At 42.8% G+C, this 11,919-nt stretch overlaps 1 protein-coding gene across 1 annotated transcript in view; it reads left to right on the top strand.

Moving 5' to 3' along the window:
* The window catches only part of LOC134808489 (uncharacterized), a 722,781-nt gene that overhangs the window by 9,876 nt on the left and 700,986 nt on the right, over positions 1-11,919 (top strand). The gene's annotated exons all lie outside the window — the stretch shown is intronic.

Here is an 11,919-nt window from a genome sequence, read left to right as displayed (position 1 = left end):
ACGTGACTCCTGTTTGGAGAATTTGCAGAACCATCTGGCTCCAGAGTCTTCAACTATTTACAGAGCAGACCCATAGAGTAATAAATTACTCTCTGCCTATTATTGTATTTCCCTTTTTCCTCCCTAAACGTTCTTTTCATTTTTCGGCTCCTGAACCCGAGGTGTGGGTTACATTTCTGTGGGTGCACACATTGCCATGAGTGCCGCTGCCTAGTGCTTCTGTCATTGAAGTCTGGTCTCCAAGCCACTGTCCCAAGCCAGCATGACTCTAGCTGCCTGGAATTCCATTCATCTCTTCGGGATGGGACGTCAGCCGCCTCGCTCCCTCTGCTGTGGTCCAGCGCTATCGGGCTGGCTCCGAGGCCAGGGCATAGGTAGAAGCTTGACCAAATAAGGATCTCAGCACGGGCAGGGGGAAATCCCTGGGGTTCACCTCCCATCTTAGCACTTAAACCTGGCAGGACTCCCGACTGCTGCAAACAGCCAAGTGTTTACATTCATCAAACAGCAGTTTCGCTTTTCTTGCGTGGGAGTGTTGTATGACAAGATGGTGTGTGTGTGTGTGTGTGTGTGTGTGTATTACGGGAAGAGTGTTTTCTAGTTACTCAATATGTATATAAAATGCCTCTAAAAGATGACCGGTATGTTCCTAAGGCGCATGTTTGTTTGTTGGATTTCAGATGTTGGGAGGAAGAAAGAAAAGTTTCTATTGGTTGATGAATAAAATCAGATTCTTGTCCCGCAAATCATAGGTAATGATTCATCCAAGCAGATCTGAAGATTCTAGAATCGGCACCCATCCATCTCCCTCCCCTTCCTTCTCCTTCTACAGCATTCATCTTGCTCTTTGAAAAGTAATTGGGGTTTTTTTTTTTTCTTCTTTCCACTTGCTCCGTGATACTGGACAGTCAGAAATAGTTCTTGGAGGGATGGGCCGCTCATGGCTCTGGGCTCCTCTGGCCCACTGGATCATTGTGTACAGATCAGATGGGGGCTTGAGGGCTGCAAGAGGCCCACAAAAGCAGAATGCATCTTGTATGAAAAGATTATCTCCCCTAGGCTTAGCTGTGCAGAGAGAGTAGGAACCAGCACTCACTGCCCCTTCAGGATTCATGCTGCCATGGCTGAGGGATTGTAGGAATGCCTCTGCAGATTTCTTGGAACTTGGCTTCTTTCAACAAAACAAGGACAACAGTTTCCAAACTTCATCATGCTTTACCAATAAGAAGGTGACCTATATGGTGGCAGGAAAGAGCTTTCTTATTAGAGAAAGCTGACAGGTATAGGAGCTGCTTATCTCAAACACAAAGCCCTTCCTCTTATCATGATACTCCAGTTGTTCTGGGTGGAAAGGAAAGGTCATAGAAGAGGGAGCGTCTGCGCACCTTAACAGGAATTCACCCACATTCTTGCCAGCCAACATGTGCTGCAAATATTCCCCAAACCTCATATACCTCTGTGCAGCTTTGAGAGAAGCAGGGATGGGAAAAGGGAAAAGAAAACCTATCCCCTTTAATGTGAGGGCAATAGTCCATTTTGAGTGTGTCTCTACAACCTGGAAGCACTGTGATTTTAAGGCAATCAATTAACATGGGCCGAAGTGATGGACCTTTCAGGGAGCTGGTCCAGTTCTCTTTTTTGCCAAGTTGTCATCCTTGAGGATTAGTTACTGAAAATTGTGAGGCCTGTGGCATTTCACCGTAGGATTTCCTTTTTCTAAGTTTCTCTAATTGGAGGTGGGATTGACCTAAATACATTGGCAGTAAATGTGAGGAAAGGGCTGTCAGTTACAGCTAGTTTTAAAATTGCGTGTAATTAAGGAGAGCAACATAATTGAGAAAAAATATTTTGTTTATTTAGCAAAGAACAGCAAGGTGGGCTGTGATTTTGTGTAGGAATTTTTTAAGTGTTGCAAATTTTCAGTAGTGGAACATTTCTTACAAGTGTGAAGCAATGAAGAATCATTGTATTCTAGAATAGTCTAAAATCATAGCGTCTTCAAATTGAAGACATCATAAATTCATTTCTCTCTGAATATGTTCCCTAGATCATAATTCTAAGTTGCTTTACTTTAACTGCATCAGAGGTCAGAGCCAGGAGGAAGTTACCAACAGATTTTTCTTGTCCTTCAATCAAACACCAATTCAAGCTCTCCCTTCTCCATGAGGTGTTTTCCATCTCTTTTATGCTGTGTGTTTTAAAGCACACATTATCTCTATCATAAAACTTATCACCTAACACTCTTTATTATTTAGTTTTTAAAAATTAGCTTTTATTTTTTCACATGTAAAGACCAGAATTTTTTTTTCGAGGGTGGGTGGGATGGAGTCTTGCTCTGTCTCCCAGGCTGGAGTGCAGTGGTACAATCTCAGCTCACTGCAACCTTTGCCTCCCAGATTCAAGCGATTTTCCTGCCTCAGCCTCCTGAGTAGCTGGGATTCCAGGCGTGTGCCACTACATCCAGCTAATTTTTGTATTTTTTAGTAGAGTTGGGGTTTCTCCATGTTGGCCAGGCTGGTCTCAAACTCATCACCTCAGGTGATCCACCCTCCTTGGCTTCCCAAATTGCTGAGATTACAGGCGTGAGCCACTGTGCCCAGGCAAGGACCAGATTTGTAGTGCCCAAAGCCCTGGGCTTGGGAAGAGAGAGTTCTTATGTTTAAATTTCCAAATCTCTTTGTGTACAAGTCAATTATGGCACAGAAGGACGGGACTACTCACCATTTTCCTACCGGCTCTACCATTTTACTCAGTTATCCCTTAGCTCTTGGTGGGTAAATGTGGTGAGTGACTCACAAACATTGTACTCCTCTTCAAAGAACTGAAGCAATACTTTTATGGAATTGATCTCAGTGGGCAGGGGTAGGCATATTGGTTAAGGGTAAACACCTCCTCCCCTTTTCCCCACTTCCCTGCCAGTGACTGATTTAGGAATTGGCATGTGATTCAAATCTGACGAGGTTTGCTGAAGGCTTCCGGGAAAAGTCCTTTGTTGCTTTTAAGGAAGAGCCATGTGAAATCAGGCTTTCTCCATCTCTTTTGGATGCCAACAAGAATGCCGATAAGTGCTGTTGGGTGCTATTGGCCACTGGGGAGCCAAGTTTAGTGTGAAACCAGTGTTGGAGGAGGAAGAACAAAAGCATAGAAAGAACTCGTATGTCAGGTCACATTTTTGAGCTGCTAAATCTCTCGACTCTTAAGGGAATCCTACTTCTAGATTTCTTTGGTTATGTGCTTATTATTTAAGCCAAGTTGTTGTTTTCTATTTCTTAGAACCGTAGATATCATAACGGCCCCTTTCCCTGTGTTTGGATGGCCTTTTCACTCATGCTTTGATTAAACCTCTTCTTATTCCTTTAGAATAAGAGAAGTAAGGATAGGTCATAGGATTAACACATTGTAAAGGCTCCTCACCTATATTACTAAGATGCTTTCCAGAAAATTTGCACCATTTACTGTCCTGCCCATGGCATGAGGCAGCCCTTCCCCCTATCTCTTTGCCGGCAGCCACCCTAGTTCCACACACTCTTAACTGCAGGCTGGTAAGGGTAAGCGTTATTTCCGATTTTATCGTGTCTTTGTATCCCTCTTTTGGGTAACTTTGAGATGTAGTCCAGCAGGTTCTTAAAGAAAAGAATAACCAGGATGGATGGATTCCAGTGAAGGGGCAGGGACATTGACCTGCTAGGAAACCAAGGGTATGGAGGAAAGAAGATGGGAAAAGTAGATGGTGAGGTCTCACACTGGGCCGAAAGATGGAAATGGGGAAGATTAGCAAGGTAGGAAAGTGAGGACATGGAGAACAGGCTCTTAACATGTAATAATGATAAATCCCCAAAAGCCGTCTTTGGCAAAAGTCTTTTTCATACTCTGGACGTTAGGTGCAGGCTAATGCAGTGTTGCTGATGGGGAGGACTGTATTTGGGAGCAGCCTCTCTGACTCCACCAATGTTTATCCTTTATCATCTTAGTAAAAAATGCCACCTTATGGGGCATCCTAAATATGGTCTGGTTTGGGTTTCAGTGCGGAAGCTTTTTCAAGTGTTTGCCATTTTGCAGGAAGGCCACACACCCAAAGGCAGCCTTACAGATCGGGGTGGTGGGGGGACTGGAAAGTCACCTGTGATTTAATTTGATGAGTCCAAACCATACCTCTTGCCTCTCAGTTTCTTCTCTCTCTACCAATGCTTGAAATTCCTCCAGAAATGAAATCACAGAATTTTTAAGCCAGAAAGAGCTATCTAGTTCAACCACTCAGTTAATAGATGAAGTCGGTTCAAAGAGATGAAGCAACTTGAAACAGGTCCTGGAGACTGTTGGTGGTGGAAGTCCAGAAGACAGCACAGGTGCGCCGGCTGCCAGCCCACAGTCCTTCCCTTCATATGGTTCTGATCCTTAAGACTCATTTCATATGGTCTCAATGATGTTTCAGGATTAAAATCAGCAGAAATGTTTACTAGTTTCCCAATTAAGAGCAGGGTACGTGTTTCAGATAGGGAGACAGAGAAAGGTGGGGGGCTCAAGATGAGGTAAGGAGGAGGAAGGAGAGACAGAGGCAGCAGAGACTGGACATAGCCTATCAACCAAGGCCAACCCATGTTATCCCACACCCTTTCTCCTCGTCACGTGCAGCCCCAATCCCCCTAGTTCCCCAACTCTCTTTTGAACCCACTCAAGCACTTGCTGTTGCTCCTGGGGGTGGTGCTGTGTTGGCTTACTGTTGGGATTGTCAGTTGCCATAGAATTACACTGTTCCTTCATATTTACTCAGCCTAGGACATGATGGAGCATCTCTTTTAATTCTCAAACAGGTTTTACAGAACTGGAAGCAATCTGGCCTCTCAGGTTTCATCGATTCATCTGGCTGGCACCAACCAGAGTGAGGTGTTTAGTTGTTCGACCCACAACGGAGGGGCCCACAGAGCACGTTGTTATGTACAGGGTCCACACAGGTCATTAAAGGACTGAAAAAGGTATAGACATGTTAGTTTGCAGAAGAAGAGAATGTGGGCTGGGCGCAGTGGCTCACACCTGTAATCCCAGCACTTTGGAAGGCCAAGGCAGGTGGATCACTTGAAGTCAGGAGTTTGAGACTAGGCTGGCCAACATGGTGAAACCCTGTCTCTGCTAAAAATACAAAAACTAGCCAGGCATGGTGGCGGGTGCCTGTAATCCCAGCTACTCATGAGGCTGAGTATGAGAATCTCTTGAACCCGGAAGGCGGAGGCTGCAGAGAGCTGAGCTCACGCCATTGCACTCTGGCCCGGGCTACAGGATGGGACTCCATTTCCAAAAAAAAAAAAAAAAAAAAAAGAATGTTCCTTATTTCTTTTCCTGTTTTTTTTTTTTTTTTTGAGATTGTAAAGGTTTTGATCTTGTTATTTTCACAAAGGATGTAGAGCAGTAGCAGTATCTTTGGAAATAATGAAGGATTTCCTAAAAGCGAGGATTGTAACATATTGGAATGTTACTGAGATAGGTTGTGAAATATTTCCTGGGTGTCTTCACCAATAATATGGACTAGGCAGTTCATCTGGAATCCTGGGCTAGGTGTGGTCTCACCCAGTAACTTGGAGATTCATTGAGAGACCTCCAGAAGTTTCTGACAATAAATAAGAAAGTCTATGAGTCTGCAAATCTGTGAAATAATGGAGTTTCCAGGACTTCCATGACAGAGTCTACTTCTGATTCTAATTAAAGGCATTCCTCCTAAAGAATTTAATTTTTCTGAGGTTCAGCTGGTACTTCAAGCCACCCATTTGCGAATTATAATTTTTCAACTTTTCTGAACAGTCTTAACATGTGCAGTACAGATTAGGTGATATTTTCAAGTTTTCTGCTATTCTTTTTTCCTTGGAAGAAAATTATGAGTGTCAGTCAGTTAAAAGACAAGCAAACATAAAGAAAATCAACTCTTGCTGGAAAGTGTTGGAATTGTACAAAAGATTTTGAAGATTGAACATGACATGGAGCTTGGCATGGGATTGTGGTCTGGGTGAAAGGCTCACATGCCACTGGAAAACATGGACAGCAACCAAACAGCTGGCCCGCTGGGCACTCGCTTGAAGTGATAGCCGTCTCTTGGGAGGTTGCTTTTTTCCCTTTGTCCTTTTTTTAAGAGGTGAGATCATGACAACTTGCATTTTGCAGAACCGAGCCAAAAGAAATTGTCACTCTTTCTAATTTAAGAGGATGAGTGTATAGTCTGAAAAAAAGCTTTTAATTTTATTATGACAGCAAAGATAAACACTGCTGCTTCCTAGGGAAGAGGAGTTCACGAGTAAACTTTCTCTTTTTGCTTTTATCTCTCTCTATCAGCTTACGTTTTCTTCTTTGCTCTTTTCCCTCCCCTTCCCTTTTTCTCTTTCACTTGGTCTCTTTCTCTTCTTTCTCTTCTTCCTCTGTGTCTCTTCCTCCCCCTTCTTATTCCCCTCCTCCTACCCCTCTTCTTTCTGTCTTCCTTCTTCTTTTTTACATTCTTCTCCTCCATATTCTCCTTCCTTCTCCTCCTTTTCATCATCATCCTTTCTCTTACCTTTCTCCTTCCTCTTTTTCTTTCTCTTCTCCTTCCCTCTCTCCTTTTCCTTAGGGTGGTAGTGAGGATGAAAGCAGTAATCCGTGTGAAGCACTTAGCTCATGGTTATTCAATGAGCTAGTGTCCACTTGCTTGAGTTCAAAGTCCTGGCTTTGCTCAGAACTCTAATCCCTCCCTCCATCCCTCTTTGTCCCAAGACTTGAAGGCAGAGGGCATCTGTGTGATTTACTCTTCCTGTTTCCTTTGCCAGTTTGTCCATCCTGCCCTAAGGCATGGCGCTCAGTGCCTTGAGCCTCATTGCCTTGCTGGACCCAGAAGCTTGGGGACTGGAATCCATGGGAAGATGTGTGGGAGGAAGGCAGAGGTGGGATTACCAAGAAGCTGTAGAGGCTTAGGTGTCAGGGTCCCTCACATGCCTGGGTTCCTTCCCAGGCCCTAGAGAGGCCCTAGTGATGCGTTCATGTGGTCATGTTTGGCAACATTTGCACAAGTAAGACATGTTAGCTACAACTGCTTACATCCTCTGACTTTTCCATTTTAACTTGCCTCAGTCACACTTCTCTGTTAGAGAGTTAGAGTGACTACAGGCAATTTTTGGATCTGGCTAAGGGGACAGGGTGTGAAGATATATCTGTGTGGTTTGCAGTCACTGTGTGAGGTAACGGCTAGCCCTCCTTGTGTTGGAATGGCTTCCATTCATCTTCCTATCGCCCACCTGCTATCCTGACCTGAAGATGTAGTGCTAGAGGTCTTATCATGGTGGTCATGTCAACCTACAGTGGCTTCCCCTGGAGGCATGTGGGTCATACAGGAGAGACAAGGTTTGAAATATACATGGCATAGTCAGAAGGCAGTCCGTGGACCAGTGCTACACAAAGAACTATCCAATACATTTATTTTGAGATTTTTTCCCCTTAGATTTTGTGATATTTGTTACTTTGTGTTTTAGTTTGATGAAACTTCTCTTTTTAAATAAATATTTATTTCTACCTAATTTTAAAACAATTTTTTTTTGCGATGGAGTCTTGCTTTGTCTCCCAGGCTAGAGTGCAGTGGTGCAATCTCAGCTCACTGTAACCTCCGCTTCCCGGGTTCAAGGAATTCTCCTGCCTGAGTAGCTGGGATTACAGGTGTGTGCCACCATACTTGGCTAATTTTTTGTATTTTTAGTAGAGACAGGGTTTCACCATGTTGGTCAGGCTGATCTAGAACTTCTGACCTTATGATCTGCCTGCCTCGGCCTCCCAAAGTGCTGGGATTACAGGCGTGAGCCACCGCACCCAGTAGAATTAATAATTTAATATTATTTTTTGAAAATAAGAAACCCTAAATTGTATATGTTTCAGTCCCATCCGATGTGAATCCTCCCCTGGAAGTAGGGGAAAAGAGAGAGAATGAGGAGGCAGAGAGCTTGGGAGTACTGGGGAGCACCACCCGGGGCCATAGCAGAGGCAGGAGTGTGAAGAGGCAGGCGAAACAGGGTGCGCAGGATTTTAATCTTTTGCTGCCTGTGCTTACGTGTGTGTGTGGTTGGCATTAATGGTGTGGGGAACACAGTAGACCAGACACTTGTACACATATTAGAGAATAAATTAAGCCAGAGGTGGAAAAGGAACATAACTTAGTTGGGCTAATTATTAAAATAACATACATGAATTGCTTACATCTGATACCTTGTTATTATGTGGCAGAATAATTATGTACACTAATTAATTTTTCAGACAAACCTAAGTTTTATTTAACTGCAATCTCAGATGTTCTCTAAGTGTAATAATCTTGCAAAGTTAGGAGTATGCATTCCAACAACTAAGCTTTAACGAGTTCAAGGTTTCAGTAGCTCAAATTATGTGCCTTCAGTGTGTGTGTGTGTGAGAACATTCTATTCTGAAATGCTCCTCACTGTTAAGAATAAATGGACCCTCCACCTTTAAGTGAGTAGAGTTGGGAGTTAACTTTAGGCAAACTACCTCTCTTTAGCAATTTGGAAAACGTATGGTGTTACATATACCCTGTGGGATAGGTCGTTATTTCTCTTCTAGTAGAAGTCAGTCTTTGTCTGTTTAAATATGTGAAATTTCCTTTATGTATTATTATTATTTAAATGTACACCATGGGTATTTTTCTTTTATGCTTTCCCTTAAATTCGTATGCTGAAAATTGTATAAACTATGTATTACAGTCCTTCAGAAATCATTTATGAAGGGCTTACAATGTGCCAGAGACACCCCAAGTGTCCACCAGGCTCGTGAGGGATGCTGATAATGAGGCTGGGCCATGAGGGGTAATGCAGATGTGTGGAAATGCTAAGGAAGATCTATGGTCTAGCTGGCATGGTTGTGTGTGTGGGGTTGAGGGCAGAGAGGTCACAAAAGGTTTCCTTGAAAAGGTAGTGTCTGAGCTGAGTCTTGAAAGACTCCATTCAGAAAGGCTTAGACTTTTGGATACAGAAGAAAGACCACTTAATAGTGTTCACATTCACAACCACCATTTTTGTTTCCACTAAGCCCTCTTATGATCTGAGCAAGAGGATCTGACCAGTCACAAGGGCCCCAGAGAAGAACATCGGTGTTTTAATTCTCCCAAGTATATTTTGGAAGGATGGCTCTTTCAGCCCCTTCTTGCCTTCTCTTGCCTTCTGTGTTAAGATAATAGTGCAGAGCCAGGAATGCAATCCACCAAAGCCAGTAATTAACTTTCTCTTTGGATGGGGAGAGTGAATTCTAATTTCCTGGCTGATGAAATTTTCTGTGGGTTGTTCTGCCTGGTGTCTTCTTTGTTGGCCATTTTGCCAAATAGATGCCAATTTCCTCAGCTTTAATTAGTCCAAATGTCAGCAGCTCAAATCATAGTATCTTCAATGTGTGTGTTTGTCAACATCCTGCTCTTAAATGCTCCGGGCTTCTTCCTGTATATTTCTTTTAGCACAGTGCCTTGAACCTGATAGATACACAGTCTTTTGTGAATGAAGGAGTATAGGAATGAATGAATTAATATCCATGATGAGCTTTATTTACATGAGTGAACCTTAAAGCCTGAGGATCATATAAGAAATAGTTAAATGATTTTCTTTTTTTTCTTGATCTACTTAATTACGCTAAACTTCCTCTCCTCCACCCCCCAAAAAAACTCCACTCAAAAACACTTTAAATTCCAAAGAAAGGGAGCTTAAGAAATAGTTCTTAATCTATTTTTAAGCTCACAGGGGTTTTAAGACTAATTCTCTGTGAAAATGCATCTAATTGAGAAAACATGCTTGGTTGAGGGATGAGAACAGCATGCATTTTCTTTGAACAGTTTAGGTTTTAACACACAAAAAAAAACTCAAAGGAAAACAACAATAACAACAACAAACCTACAACCATAGATATGACTGGGTGGCAAACACAGAAAAGTGAATTACCCTGGATGACACCCACAACCAAACAGCAGCGCCTCTCTCCTGTCTAGCCTGGTCTGGTTAGGCTGGGAGATCTTTTTTTCCTCTCCATACCCCTACCAGAGAGGCCTCCCCAGCAACCTAAAAAGATGCCGACCTAAAGCCTAGCTGAACTGTAGTCTGAAACAGAGAAAAACATGCTGAACTGACCCTGTAGTGACTCACTGCCGAGTCTGGGGGATAGGTCACTCTGCAAGCCCACCTGGGCTCCAGCGTGTCTTTAATGAAGACCTGGCTGTGCAGCTTTTTCCTGACGTTGTCTCCGCCACCTTGGGATATGGGTTTAAACAGAAATGGAAAATTGTTCTCTGCAGGCTGAGGATTGTTACAGGGGTTATTTTAAAACATCCTTTTGGGGGTAGGGATAAAAATGGATGTGGCCTGGAGCAATCTTTTCTCTCTAGGACTATTTCTTCATCTGTGTTAGAAGGGAACTACAGTCCCTTCTAGTTCCAACATGATATGACTCTCTAATTCTCCCTGCTGTAGGTATAGAGATGTCTAAATTAGGCAGGTCAACTGGTCAACCTGTGATTCCCTGGTTTTATGAGAGAGGAGATCACTATACCATAACATATCTTGCATATGCTTTCTGAAAATCTAAGGATTGGTAACTGTATCAGGTGTCTTGGCTGCAAAGATGAATTCTGGCTAGTTTAAGCAGAAAAGGGATTTATTACAAGAATTATCTGTGAGGTAACACAGAATCTCCAAAAGACAGAGAACCAGTTGAAATAATGACATTTGGCCAAACCCCATCCAACGCTGATCCTATGAGGACACTACTCAGTTTATAGGTATAAACGGAGCATTTGTTGAAGTCTCCTGAGTGTTGCTATGTAAGCAACCCTCCAGTCAGTGTACATTCTCTATTAAGGTAATTGGCTGCCCTTAGCATTGAAGCTGGCATACAGATGATATCACATTGTCTATGCTGAAATATGCAAAGAAATACAGATACTGCAAAAAAGAGCCCAATTATATGAGTCCTTTCCTCCCAGGATAAAAGCCAAAAACATACTTCACCAGCCTCCCTTGCGATTAGGCTCAGTCAATCAGATGCCCTTGCACCTGACTGATTATGGAGCTAGTGATGTAAGGAAGTGAGTGAGACAATAGCAAAGACATGGAACCAATCTAGGTGCCCATCAATGGTGGATTGGATAAAGAAAATGTGGTACACATATACCATAGAAGACTATGCAACCATGAAAAGGAACAAAACCATGTCCTTTGCAGCAACATGAATGCAGCTGGAGGCTGATATTCTGAGTGAATTAATGCAGGAACAGAAAACCATATACCACATATTCTCACTTATAAGTGGGGGCTAAATATTTGGTACACATGGACATAGAGATGGCAACAATAGGCACTGGGTACTACTAGCGGGGGAAGAGAAGGAGGGGAGTAAGGGACTGAAAAATGACCTATTGGGTACTATGCTCCCTATCTCAGTGATGGATTCATTCATACCTCAAACCTCAGCGTCACACAATATACCCATGTAACAAACCTGCACGTGAACCCCCACATCTAAAAGAAAAGTTGAAATTATATTAAAAAAGAAGAGAAGTGTATGAGACTTTGCTAATTAGCATAGTGAATATCCGAAAGGAGTTTTCACTGTGGAAACTAGTGACATTAATTAGCAAAATGAACATTAGATATGGGATATCATTTTGATGAAACAATCAATATTTAGGATACTGGTATGGGCTGAATTGTGTCCCTGCTACCAATTCATATGTTTAAGCCCTAAGCCCCAGTACCTCAGAATGTGTCTATATTTAAAGATAGGATTTTTGAAGAGGTGATTACATTAAAATGAGGCCATTATTGTGGCCCTAATCCAATCTGACTGAAGTCCTTATAAGATGAGGGGATTTGGACACTCAGGGACACCAGGGATGTGCATGTACAGAGAAAAGGCCATGTGAGGACTCAG

This window comes from Pan troglodytes, chromosome 16, assembly GCF_028858775.2.
Source record: "Pan troglodytes isolate AG18354 chromosome 16, NHGRI_mPanTro3-v2.0_pri, whole genome shotgun sequence".
NCBI lineage: Eukaryota > Metazoa > Chordata > Mammalia > Primates > Hominidae > Pan > Pan troglodytes.
The sequence above is the reverse complement of the archived record's forward strand: the minus strand, read 5'-3'. Positions and strand labels throughout refer to the sequence as shown.